The sequence below is a fragment of the Leucoraja erinacea genome, chromosome 13 (genome assembly GCF_028641065.1).
Source record: "Leucoraja erinacea ecotype New England chromosome 13, Leri_hhj_1, whole genome shotgun sequence".
NCBI lineage: Eukaryota > Metazoa > Chordata > Chondrichthyes > Rajiformes > Rajidae > Leucoraja > Leucoraja erinaceus.
The window spans coordinates 33,951,052-33,965,616 of NC_073389.1; positions in this window are offsets into that span (position 1 = coordinate 33,951,052).

Consider the following 14,565-nt stretch of genomic DNA (forward strand, 5'->3'; position numbering starts at 1 on the left):
TAGGAAGAGTTTTAGTATTATAGAGATGTAATGTCACCAACAATATTAAAAATTCAGAAGCCTAAACTATGAGGTCCTAGCTCCTTCTTCTGGAGACACATGCACTCTTCTTGGTGTTATGGTGGAAAGAGCACTGCCAAGAATAGCAATGTGGAGTAAGATGCTTTTCAAATATAGTAATGCCCCAATTCACAGACAATTTTTGCTACGACAGAGACTCAAGTACAGATTTTCATCAATCCATTTTGCCCTATGAAAAATGGCACACTATTTTGCATTGCAAACCATTGTTTTCGCATAGCAATCGCAATACTTTCATTGTTATAGATTATTTTGAGCATCTTTCAAAATTCCTTAGAACAAGTTCATTCTTTAGGACTACTAAGAATTCCTCAGTACAAGTTCATTCTTTAGAATTACTAAGAAAGCATAGCAAGCTATAACCATTAATACTAATAGAAAGTAGTATTAGTATTATCTTTCATAAGTAAACATAGTTTAGTCTATGCTGTTATGGATTAAGCCCATATCATGTTTCCCAGTGTCCTGTAGTTCTGCTTTTGCTTCCACCACCCCAGAAGGATACAAGTGGCACCGTAACATGGAGACTTATTGCATGCTCGTCTGGAGGAGAATCTACTATCACCCAAACCTTCACCTTTCACCCCAACAGTCTCTGCATCCAACACATCATTCTCTTGACATTTCCACCATCTTCAACACGATCCCATTATCAGTTACATCTTCTCATCCCCACCCTCTCTGGAGAGACTACTGCCTCTGCAATTCCTTGGTTTATCCATGCCTTCCCACATAACCCACTCCCTCCCCAAGCACTTTCTCTGGCATGTGCAGGAAATGTAATACCCGTCCTGACATCTAATTTCCATCCAAAGATCCCAACTTCATATATTGCATTAGGTGCTTCTTTACATTGATGGAACCAAGTGCAAACTGGGTAACTATTTCGCTAAACACTGCCAAAGCTTGCTGGTGCATCCGGTCGCTCACAATGTTAACTGCCCTTTCCAAAGTCATTCAAGTCAAGTCAAGAGTCAAGAGAGTTTATCGTCATGTGTCCCTGACAGGGCAATGAAATTCTTGCTTTGCTTCAGCACAACAGAACACAGTAGGCATTGACTACAAAACAGATCAGTGTGTCCATATACCATTATATGTCCTCTGTCTTCCCCATTGCCAGAGTGAGAGGGCCACACGCAAACTGAAAGAACAGCATCCTACATTTTGTTTGGGTAGCCGAGAACCCGATATGTATGAACATTGAATTCTCCAATTTCAAGTAGGTCCTCCCTTCCCCATGCTCTCTTTCGCCTGCTCTTTCTCCCCAGCACCGTATGCACACATTTCTTCCAAAATCTCCGTACACTAGTGGGTCCTTTCTTTGGGTCTTGAGATTGCTGAAGAAGCAGATCCTGGAACCACAGATTTAATTGCAGGGATAAGCAGGTGGTATATCCCTGCAAGGTGGCAACCTGTGTGTGACACCTTTTAATGTGCGGAGACTGGTACATGAACAAACAAAAGGTCCTTGTCAGAGGTAGAGCTGGGACTCCACAACAGTTGGAAGTTTCTCTCTGCTGCAGCCTTCCTTTGCCTCTCACCGTTATGTGTGCTCCACTTGCTGGCCAGTCACCATCCTCCACCCGTTTCATTGTTGAGGTCTTCTTGGGCTGCACCTTATCAGGAACCTCCCCCTCAACCAGCCCACAAAGATCCTACCAGGAGCTTAACGCCAAAAGGATTAGCTTTCGGGATCTAAGGCACACACAAGCTTCTCCACAACAAAGGTGACGACCTTCGGTGAAGAAATCCACCCATCTGCCAACCAAATCCCCCCTCACCCGAATCCACTTTAGGTTTTGCCTCACCACCACCTGTCTTTTTCAGCTTTCTCCTCCCTACTCCATCAGTCTGAAGAAGGGTCCCAAACAAAAGCATCATCTGTATATTCCTTCCACAGATGCTGTCTGACACGCCGAGTTCCTCCAATATTTCCTTTTTTTTTGCTCAAGATTCCAGCATATGCGTTGCTTGCATCTCCATAAAGGACTGGGCGATAGCACTGCTCTCTCAATATTATTTTACTTTGTTTATTTCCCCCTTTCATTGAACAATGAATTAACTGGACAACAAAACCTTGCTCTACATGAACAACATCCATAAACATTCATTGATGACATGGCTGACGTTTCTTCCTTTGGACCAGGGTATTATTACTTTTGAGAATATTTACCCGCAGCATTCAATGAGGAATGTCATTTAGAGTCAAATAGCAATGACAAACCCACCATTTCATGAAATAGCCAAATATCAAGGTAGCCATAGAATGCATTAATGCCTCTTAGGATTATGTAACTTGTAAAACAATGAACGATACAGAAAGTTTGAGCCAGAAAAATCTAGCGAAGTGAATCTGTAAAAAAGTCCAAAATATACCGTCTTGTATACAAATGATGCTGGGCTCGACAACACAGCTCAGTATGAAGAATAAGAATTCATGGTATGCTATGCTGAAGAGTTTACAGATGAGATCGGCTAGAGCTGAGCAATAATATCACAAGCAATAAAAAGTCACCAAAATAACACAATCATAAAAAGGTGTACCTCCACATCAAAAAGGTGATAGTCATCTTCAAAGACAACTATCCCACTGTGGTATTGAATGGCAATACGATACAAAATGCTACACTACGCAATAAGGAACTTCCAATTAAAACACTGTCCAGATTTCTAGTGATATCTTCTTTAAGCCTCATTCATCAACCACCCAGTAAAAGTCACAAGGAATCTCAGCATGAACATTACAAACTACATCGTTGGGCCCACCAGAATCAACCAATTACTACTCTTTCTCTCCCCACCCCCTGACATCACCACATGGAAACCTACTGTAAGGTTGTTCCTCGAAAGGGTATGATCAACCTTTTTATCTGAAGTTTCATAAAATTTGCCTTGATTAAATATCAGATTACTTTAATTCTTAAGCTCAGGAATACCGACTAAATTTTTAGTTTTCACTAAATGAGAAAAGCCCTTTTATTTTTGAAATTCTGTTTAAGGAAAACACGTCCCAGGAATGCCTCTTTCGTAAGTCAAGCAATTACTATATACAACTATTCTGTTGACATTGTTTATCTTCTTATTTTCCGCAGTCTATCTTAAATTAATTGAAACATAAAATGCTGGAAAACCAAGTCAGTTAGCATTGATGAAAAGAGAAATCTGTTGACCTACAACATTGAAAACTGGGAAAGCAAGTTTGTCTAGGAATTAATTTGACTAAAATTCACGAAGTTTTCATTTGTGATTTTGAGCAGTTAAATGAAATGTACTATTTTATATCATTAATCTACCGTTTAAGGAATGATTTGGTCAATTGGTTAATTGCAATGAATGAATAAGCAAAACAAATAAGCTACATTGAATATCATTTCAGATTATCCATAATTCATTTTTAGATTTCAAGTTAAACTTTGGGTTGCATTTTAAAACGCTAATTATAACACACCCATACATTAGAAATACTGTGTGCAAGAATCTATCATGGTTATTTTCCCCAAAAAGAAAATAGCTCCATACTATTTTGTCTAAATAAATTCTTCACAGTTTCCACACCCTTGGGAAAGAAGCTCAATACATAACTGGTTTTGTCATTGATGCTAGTTTTGTGAACAGTGCAGATCAGTTTCATATATAATCCTGATATCAAATAAAAGTGATCTCAGAAAATAAATTACCCATATGTTGCTGTTTTTAATCTTTGTTCTAATGCTAGTTTGCCAAACCAAAACTTCTACAGCTATAACTGTAGAGAGATCAACAAATGTACAGTAGCTACATGAATGATAAGCATTACGCCCAATTCATTTTTTCTGGGAGCTTTAACTGCATTGGGATTCTACACAACTTTGCATCATTTCTCAGCTTCGAATTAGCTGAAATTGTTTTAATACTTCTACTCAAAGTTGAGATTAAAAAACCATCATTGGATCCTCAAACCTATTAAACGTTTATTAGTCTCAATGAGTTAATTCTCCCCCCCCCCCCAAAAAAAAATAATTAAAAGTACACCAATGTCTTGACCCCGATTTTCACCTGTTTCATACTTTATCATTATGTACAACTATATGCAGTCACTTACAATTTTTTTTTTTTTTTAAACCATAGTAAAGCGTCGTTTCCACATGAATATTTGAGAACATTGTGGAAGAATTTGCTTTTGCTTCTTATGTGTGATACAAATAGCTAGAACTAACAAAATGTTAGAATTGAGCCACAACTATTTTTTTTAAAACTAAGTTTTCTTAAAAACTAAGCTGCTCCGTAACTAAGTTGGGGAAGAATCCAAAAGTCCTTTCCACATCTAATTTTTAGGGGGGAAAAAACAAAATTTTAAATTAATATAATTTCTCAGCTGACAAAAAAATCAAAAAAAAATCGAACCAGCTCTTAGTACCACTTGTCTGTCAGCAATGACTTATGAAACGAGTGCAGTGGTATTAACATCAGTAACAGGGAAAATAACACAGAAAAGGTTAAAAATTAAAAATAAGGACAAATATAGCTGAAAAGTGGGAGAAACAAAATGACAATCAGCAGACATGTGATATAATTTACATTATGCATCCTTGGTTTATTGTGTCAAATGTGCAGGATAAATTAAAAGCTGTACATAAGGTTAAAAATTAGTTTTGCCACTTTAGATACTTTTCATTTTCACCATAGTGGTTGCATTACATTTGGGTTTAGTGAACCATGATAGAAAAGGAAAGATAAAAATGTGAACAAGCCATAGCTGATAGTTATAATTATGAATGGAGGTACTGCACTTACATTCAATGAGGCAGATTTGAAAAAATGATTGCTAAATTATAACCAAACACAATGCAAAGTCTGGAAAATGGAAGAAAATGCTCCAAAAACACCCCACATCCTATTTATCAAATTAAAATACATTTTCCATGTTATTCATGCTTGCAGTTTGTCCCGTGTACATGTGTTTTTTTTTTTTTTTTTTTTTTTTTTATAAAGTTTCTCGAGAATTTTTTTCACCCTTTCAAAAATATGCAACCATAAACTTCAAAGCAATAGCTTTCAAGTCATACAGTAGTTGGGATTTACAAAGGCATGAAAGTTTTCCTCTTGACCACCATTAGCAAAGTTGAAATATTAAATTACTCACTCCCACCATTAAATAACATAATTTATTCAAAATATTGCATCAGCTGGTAATCTCAATTTATATCACCGTTAGGTCCATTTAAAAAAGAATGTATGTAATAGCGCAACTTAATCCAGTTGACCCCTTTTCTCAATCATTTCAAGGTCAGATGTAATGGCAGACTATCACTTTAGCTGTCAGACATGTTGCATGGCAAGTGAAGTTACATTACAGGTGAAGGATAATTCAAGAATGAAGCAGAAAATATCCAGTTACAATACACTTCATTCATTTTGTGACCACTATCACCAAAGGTCAAATTGGATCTTTATTTTTCACATTATATTGAATGAAATGCCTTTTGTTGAATGAAGCAACTGAGCTAATCAGTAACTATCCCCCAATTTCACCTATGTTTCTATCTAGTCCAAATTATCTGACTAGGATTCTGAGTTCATTGGCAGCTACTTAACATTCAAAGAGTCAATTCTGAAACCTCAGATCCTATTCTCACCTCTGGCAAATTCAGAGTATAAAACCTAGAACTTAGAAGTAAATGACAAACTAATTCAAAACACAGTAGTTTACCTCTGCAGCCAATGTGTTCACTTAATAGCTGTAAATACATTTTCTCTGCATTTAACCATTATGCACAATTTTTGAAATATTTTGATATTAACTCCAACAATTAATCTAATCTTGTTCAAATCACAAGAATGTAAGTTCATCTGCACTCCTTAAGGGGGGAAAACACACCATTGGTTTCTAAAGCTCAAATTTAGAAACTACTTTTAAAAGTGGTCTAAAACTAAATTCATGAAAATGTATTGACATGTAAAACTAGATATGAAAGTGGTCTGAAAAGTACAAGTCTTTCAGTGGTCAAAGGGTTAAAAATCTATTTTTCATGCCCTTTTCTGAAAAAAACGAGACAAATTCTCAGTTTCTATTCAATTTGTCTCTTCTGTCAATCCCTCATGGATATATCAATGTTCTTCATTTACCAATGATATGCAAAACCTCTGCAGTTTCTTAGATGATCACAAAGTTAAAGGCATTTATGATTTAGGATAAATGATTTAGGCCTAACTAGAAAATCATGGTAATACAGGGAAAGGATTCTCCATGGTCCTAGTGCTTTGAGTGTAATTTGTCATAAAAGCAACAACACCAGTTTAAAAAAAAATAACTGTTAGCCCTGCAATGAAGTAGCAGTAAATGTAAATATTTCTGAAATAAAAGTATACACAAGATTATCATCTGGGGAAATATAACAATCTCTTTGAATTAAGACATGTTTGACCATTACTCTACCCCGCCAACAAAACATTAAAATCCATTAGAATGCAAGTCAGGGTATACATTATAAACTCAACTTCATTTCATCCATTATGTGTTTTGCTGCAATAGCAAGAAGAAAAATTCAAATCACCAATCTCGGCAGCAGCTTAACTTCAATTTATTAATTATTTCAACCAATGTTTCTTTCATCCATGAACATTAAAATGCAATAGTTAGAAATCATAGTTCAAATATTATAATCTGATGCAGATTGATAATCCAAGACATCATACAAAAAAAAAACTTGCAAAAAACTCAGTGGTATTAATGGCTACAGATTTATCTATTTTTAGTTTTAAATAATACTAAAATGCACATTTAGGGCTTTTGAAATTGTTAAATTCAGTTTTAAAGTCAATTGAGTGCATAAATCACTCCAACAGCATTCTCTCCACTTACTCTTAACGACCCCCAACCTACCCCCCCTCCCCCTCCCCCTCCTCACCACCGGTACCACTTAAACAGCTACGGTACCAATTGAAAAAATAGAAAAGCAGATTATAGGATGATATGAGAGACCATTAAAGTAACAATTGAGTAAATTTACATTTGCTTTGCTGTATTACAATGTTACTTTGGAAAACATGAACCCATTTTGTACGAAAATGGGAAGTTATCTTCTGCTCAAGTTCTGCTAAACATGTTACCATCATTTAATTAATTTGCATCTTCCTGAATGATCCGATACAGAGTAAATCTAATTCAATAGATTATAGAATAACGTTCTTGAAGATTGCTCTCCTTCTTGCCCTCCAAGTAAAATATCCTTCCATGGGAAGAATATAGTGTAATGGTTGGGAAGGCAGGGAAGTGGGGACACAAATTACTTTAAGCTACCTGAACATTAAAACATCTGAGATATTCTGAAAAAAATCTTCATTTCTATTTCAGAAACATGCCAATACAGCTTTATGTTCCTGGACTAATTAGCAACAAATTGGATATTTATTTGACAAGTATATAATATGAAAACTTGGTATGGCATCACTTTTTAAACACCATACATTTAGTATAAGCTGCATCCAAATCGGTGTTGTTAATAACACTGCATATCCAAGACATTTTCATCATTACAATGCAACTTATTTAGATGATCATTTTGGTAAACTACATTACATTATTCAATCTATTGATTGCAATCATAATAACTTTTACACTTGAATGAATTAAAGTAAATAAAATAACATTAATCATGACAATATAAGAAAAAATGATTTAAATTAACATTAAAACAAAAGTATAAACATTTTTCTAAAGAAGCCATATATTTTCAAGCTTGAAAACATACTTGCTAAAATTTGTGATTTGCCTGGTGCAAACAGCAAACGTTGAAAATTTAAAAAAAATGCATGGATATTTTTACTATCATAATATCTTGTACATTTTTCATTTTATTAGACTATCAAAAAAATGGCAAAATATTAAGTAACTGACATAATTAAAGCTAAATTTACAATTTTAATACGAGTAGGGAACCAGCCTTCCATATCAATCCTGTTATTATGAAAGTTCTTTCACACAATTTTAATTGCATTAAACATACTCTAATCCTTCTCCAACATCACTTTATAAGTTTTTTTTAACTTTAAAAACGTTTCTCTTTTTTTTTTTAAAACACACTCATCATTTGCACCAAGGCATTGATAATGAAAAGGTTTAATGAAATTGCATTAAAATACTGGTGACATCTAAATATTGTTATTGCCAAAGCAAATCAAAATTATTTGTGCTAAAAATGTTCCTTAAATGTACTGCTTTGTTTTCTATTAACAACGTGGAAACATTTTGATTTCCCCCCAGATAATCTGCAGCATGTTCCATCTTCAACCAAAGTCGGGAACTGGGGGAACAGTGGGTCTGCAGGAAGGGGGGGGGGGGGGGGGGGGGGGGGGATGCCTTTCTCGTCTTGTTTTTCTTCTTCACGATTTTAAGATTAGATTGTGCCATTTACAAGTATTTTCTTCACTGGCCCCAATATACTGACCCTAAGTGAGTGAGTGAGTGAGTGATATGTTAAAATATGTTAGCCCCATCTGTCTGAAACCAAGTGTAAATCCAACGAGTAACATTCAGGATTATCCCAATGCTTCCTCCCCGGACTAAATAATAAACTCGACAAGAATTATAGCAACTTGCATTCAACAAATATTGGGGAGGTATAATATTTAAATATCTAGAAGATTTAGTCATCTATGAGGTTGGAATGAATCCCCACCAGTTTTATTAATTTAATTTAGGTAAACGTTAAAATATTTCTGTACACCTATAATTTTCAAAATATGGAATTAAAGTGCCAGATGAAAAAAACAATCCTCAAACGTCCCATTCACGGTACAAAATAATACATAGTAATGTCAATAGATGTAACGTATATAAAGCTATATTTGCACAGCATTGATATGACTGCGCCATCAGCTTTCAATATCACTTCATGATATGACAAGTTACATCGTTTTCTCCCGAATTTAATTTTCTTAAACGCACCCTAAATAAACCTCCGATATCAGCCGATATAGGTTTTGAAAAAAAATCTAAGATTTCATGCACACAATAGTCACTTGCGTCCACGCCATCGCGGAGAAAAAGTTGAATCAAACACCATTAATCTCTCAATCATATTCCAAAAAAGTTCAAAATTCAATTTAAAAGGGGAAATTTCCAACTGCCTACTTAAGAAAATCCGCAAAGATATTCGAGATAAATTTAGTTTGTAAGGGGAAGAGGGAAAACTGCCACTTGCTCACCGAGACGGTTGTGTAAAGGGATGGGATAGGGGTGGCAACAGATTTCTGAAATTGGGCTGCGGCATTGACATTTACAGTAATATTGAAAATAAAAGTCAATTGAGTAGGCACCTCGAATCGCGAACGCCGGCCTCGGTCAGGGAAAGAGTCACGATGTTACATGTTGTTTCAATTCTCGGAATGAATCGTTTTTCAAATGTTGGTAAATTTTAAAAAGATGCAAATTGGAACAAGTGTCCGAGAGTAGTCCGATTTGTGACCGCGTCTGTTGACCAGTCCGGGGACTTTTACTGCAGTTTTTGTAGCCGGGACATTAGCAAATTAGTGCCAAAATTAATTAGATTTCAGATACAGTTTACACGAATGGAGATAGAGAGATGCGCATATCAGCCTTGAACTTGCGCTTAATCATAAAACTAGTCCGCCGAACAAGACGAAGGGGCTATCGAGCGAAACCACAACTGTGGGAGGGGGCTCGACCACATCGAGGGCGAGTGGATATCAAAGAAAGTCACTGACACTCAGTTAAACCCCTTCATCCACCTTCACGCTGCTCTCCCCTACATTTTGTCTTCTCCACTACCCCACACCCCCACAAAAAAATATTATCGACACATATCCTACCAGTATTGCCGCAAGACATTGTCACTTAATTAATACCGTTCAAAAGTTTAGGCTTACTTCACCACTTTTGTTGGAGAGTGCAAGCGGTTTCAGGAGACAAATGACAAAAACTGAATTAAAACACGAAAACGCAAGGGGGGGGGTGTCTCCTCTCGCACAAAAATAAATTTATACCAAACTTTAAAAACCAACAGTATAAATTGGGAGGGGTTATAAAAGAGAAATATCCAAACCTATTTCTTCCGCACTATTCTGCTCCTTTCCTTCATCCCTTTGCAGCTGTGGTTCGGGCGAATTAATTGGGGAGAACGAGTTCCTGGTCAACGGACGAGTTAACTGAACAGGAGTTTCAGCTCAACTGGTTTACCTGTCTCCGACCATCAATGTTAGTCGTGACTTAAAAGTCCGAACCTACTACTCCTTCCTCTATTCCTCTCCCACATCGCCCCAATCCTTTTCTTTTTTCTGTCCCGCACTCTCCGACGTGCCATTTTTCACTTTCACCCCGCTCGCATCCTGTCTCCAGCTCCTTCTTCTCCGCCGTGCGCTGTTCGACTGTGGGTCCTTTTTTTTGCTTCAAGTCGAAAATGGCGCCGAAAGCCGAGATTCGACTCAAATTCGTTAGTCGCGGGAGGAGGAGGGAAGGATATGCGCGCGGCATGCCGGGTAAGCAGCAACTTCGCGCTGACAGTTTGAAATTGGGCTCCAACGGTAGCGGCTCGAGAAGCTGTTGGGGCCAACGGTTCCGCAGGGGGCTCCTCGACAAACCGAGCCGCCTCAGCACCACACACCGGTTCCCAACCTCACCCTTTCAGCGCACCTTGCCACAACGCGGGCTTCAGTTAGGAACACTTCACGGCGCCTCACTAAAATTGCCTCCGACTAACACCGACCAGGCAAGGTCCACTACTTCGCAGGTCTGTTGGCACTTGTCATTTTTTTATATAAAGAACAGAACTGTTGTTTTTCAGATACATCGACGTATGCCGCCTCAATTCATGTGCCTTTCTAATAATTAATTAAGAACGTTAAAGAACGATGATGAGTTTTGATTTTTTTTTAAATAACACCCTACATTTGATAGTTTATTTTGGTGCTAGGTGTCTCCAAGCCTGCATGTGGTTTCAATAACTTAAAAAAAATCTGTGCGTAAAATTGATATCAATAGAAACCACATTAATTTTGAATCCCAGACATGTGTTTGATAGAAAAAAAATAAGTGTGTGGCTTGAAAGGCTACAACAGGTATATAAAGCCCTGCCAACACTGAATTTATTATTGTCTGGGTCCCAAACACCTCATCAATCAATTGATTTGAGAAGATCTGGTAAAATTAAGATGGTTATGGTCATCCCAGTAATAAGACAATAAGGCTTCAATCTTAAAATGTGAATCATTTCAAAATGACTGCCAGGACACAAATTGTCTTCTGACAGTCACTAGAAAACTAGCAAGCTCTCACCTGATCACTTTGTTGCTTCAGTGTCTTTGTGCAAAGGGAGAAACTCAACACTTGTATCAACAGTTGTGCTAGCTATTTAATTTTCCTTACATGGGCTACTTGGATGTGAACATTTAAAGGACATGGAAGATTTAAGAAAATTAAATCCTTGTTTCATCGTTATTAGGTTGCAAATAATGGATCCTGACGTACAACTTTGGAACAACCAGCCTAAGAATGTGTTTCCCTCAAATGCAAATAGAAGGGATCAAAGGTGAATGAATAACTGCACTCAATTGCACAAGCATGCCACAAGATTGTACAAGGCCTTGATTGTACATCATCCATAAGTTGCAGTTTGAACACTTGGGTCTAGGGCATACTGTCACATCACCCAAAACAATTCTGAATTTGAAGGTTAAAAAAACTAGGTGCTAGAAATCTGAAACAAAAACAGAAAATACAGGAAACACTCAGCAGACCAGATTGCATCTGCGGAAAGAGAAACAGAATTAACATTTCAGGTGGAAGACTGAAATGTTAACTCTTCTGGCAAATTCAGGAGTGACGATTCTTCAGTTAAAAAAGTTAACCCATGAACTTTAAATCCTAATTCCATTGCGGGGTGATTTTCTCGATTGCAATTACAAATCTGGCCCTTTTCTCTTGATATTTCAGCTCCGTCAAATAGTCATACAGCATGGAAAATTGCCCTTTGGTTGCTGACTAATGTGGCCCATTTCTGCTAGGTGTTTGGCCCATATCACTAAACCTTTCCTATCCATGTGCCTGTCCAAATGTCTTAAATGTTGTTGCAACACTTCGTTGGAGGTTTTTCACCCAATGTGTCTACTTTGGCAAGAGTTTGGTGGTACAACTAAGTTATAATCCTGTTATTTTCCCAATTGTAATTACGATATCAGGAAGGATTGGCTATATATTGAAATCTTGGCACATACAAAATGCAGAACTATTCAAGTTGGGACATTGTTGCAAACCTAGGTGACCAGAATTTGATCTGCATTACCAGAGGTTTAACAACAACAAACTCCCTTTTCTTCTCAGGTCGGGTAATTAGTAGATGCAAGGAAATCTAAAAAATGTATTTGTTTCAAAAAAATTAAAGAAACCAAGGACATTTCCTCATCTAGAAGTAAAATGATAGTGATCTGAATATATCATCTGATGGGTGTATTAACAAGAAGAATCACCAACAACATGGATAGGTCACTGTCTCGGCTTGTAATCATCCACCAGAAGCATTCTATTCTAAAAACATTCTTAGCACAATATATTAAAACTATGGTTACAAACATTAATCGATTAATTGTGCACTGTTTAAGTAATCCATGTTATTCTGTATCACTGTGATTATTATTATAATCATTTAAAATACATTGTAATCTTGATCAAGATAATGTTAGCAGATGTTGTTTGTGTACCTTAACAGATTTCTCTTGGACAAGAATGTGAAGTAGTGAAAGTACTTACAGGGTTTTAGATAATCTTAGTCCACCAAAATGAGTGCACTTTTCTAGCCAGGAAGTATAGGGTTAACCATCGTGACACAGGGCACAATGGTAGTTATGGTCGGAGTTGACGGTTACAATCTCCCACAATACACAAATTGTGAGGAGGAAGTTATTTCTATACTTTGTGGGCAAAAATTTTGAACTTCGAATTATTTGAGCAGAGGTTTGTATCCTCCGTACATCTTCCAATTCAAGTGTAAATGTTTCAGTAGGACAAAGGCAAATTCTATTAGCAGTGATGAAATCAATTGTTATAATTGGTATGCTAATCATTCCTACAGATAGTAGCTAGAACTGTATTAAAACTACATGCTAAACTTTCCATTAAGTTAAAAAAAAATGGCAGAATCCAACCTACTAACATGTTTCAATTTTGTTTGTGATCATTAAAGGAACAAGACTAGCAAAGATCATTTGGGGGGGAAGAAAAAGGCACTAAACAAACTGTCCCATCCTTACTAATTTCCATAGATATGTAATACCCATTTTTTATGTCAGCTATACAAAAAAGCTGGAGAAACTCAGCGGGTGCAGCAGCATCTATGGAGCAAAGGAAATAGGCAACGTTTCGGGCCAAAACCCTTCTTCAGACTATATTTGGTTAATAGAATGTTAAGCATTCAATGTGCGAGGCGGCAGGCAGGTGTTGGAGTGGAGTGAGACTTTTTGTATCCAGTAATTGTACTTCCTTCTAATGTTATGCAGTACCAAGCACATCTTTTTCATTGTCTTAAACCAAGTCAAGTCAAGTAAACATAATATACGCTCAAACATTTTGAGAATATTGAAAGGGGCTAAAAAGAAAAGACATGGAGCTATTAAAATGCTAATACAATATAAAAGTATAGAACAATATTTTCATACAGTGTATAAACAATAACAGAACCTTCAGAGTCATTTCTAGTGGCATAAAATGAAACGACCAAGGCAAGAAGAATGAACAAGAATTCAGCATTCATTTACGACAACAATCCAAACTGATGATGTATGTAGTTTATGTTTTGACACAAGTTATCTGGTGGTACCTGTGCTAAAATAAAGGCAACATTTCACAAAAATACTGTTATTTATTTCTAAGACACAAAGATGATGTAGGCAACAAAGTTAAACTAAATAAACGAAAGCTGTGGATTATTGCCTCATGAATAACTACAATATAGCACTTTTTGGTTTCATGTATTTGGAAGACTACATGAGTGGTTTTAATAGACATTAATTTCTATTGTTCTAACTCTCGGAATAAATAAAACAAATGATTCAAAATTAAGACGGGTACTGTCACAGTTGAATCCGTAGCTCTAAAAAATTCTAAGCTTGTGCTGAGAGGTGTTCTTTTTTAAACAGACCAATAGGAGGTGGGATTCCAGTTCCACAAGAACTATCAACAGCGCCTCCGGTTTTAGAAAGGAAAGTTGTGAAGCAATTCATTACAAAGAGCGTAAATATTCGCCATCAAATGTTTATGTTAAAGTGTTATATCCATGGGGATATTTAAATATTAACTATCTTAATTAGATAATCGGATTGTTGCATTGTTCCTGTCAGTTAGATGCTGCACGATATCGATACACGCCCGTAAATAAATAGACAAGCAGAACTGCCGAAGACAGTCGCGCACGTTTCTCCAAAATATACTCCACGTATTAGACCTGGTTGTATTATTTTTAAAAAGGAAGATAATTGTTAACGGACAAAGTAAAC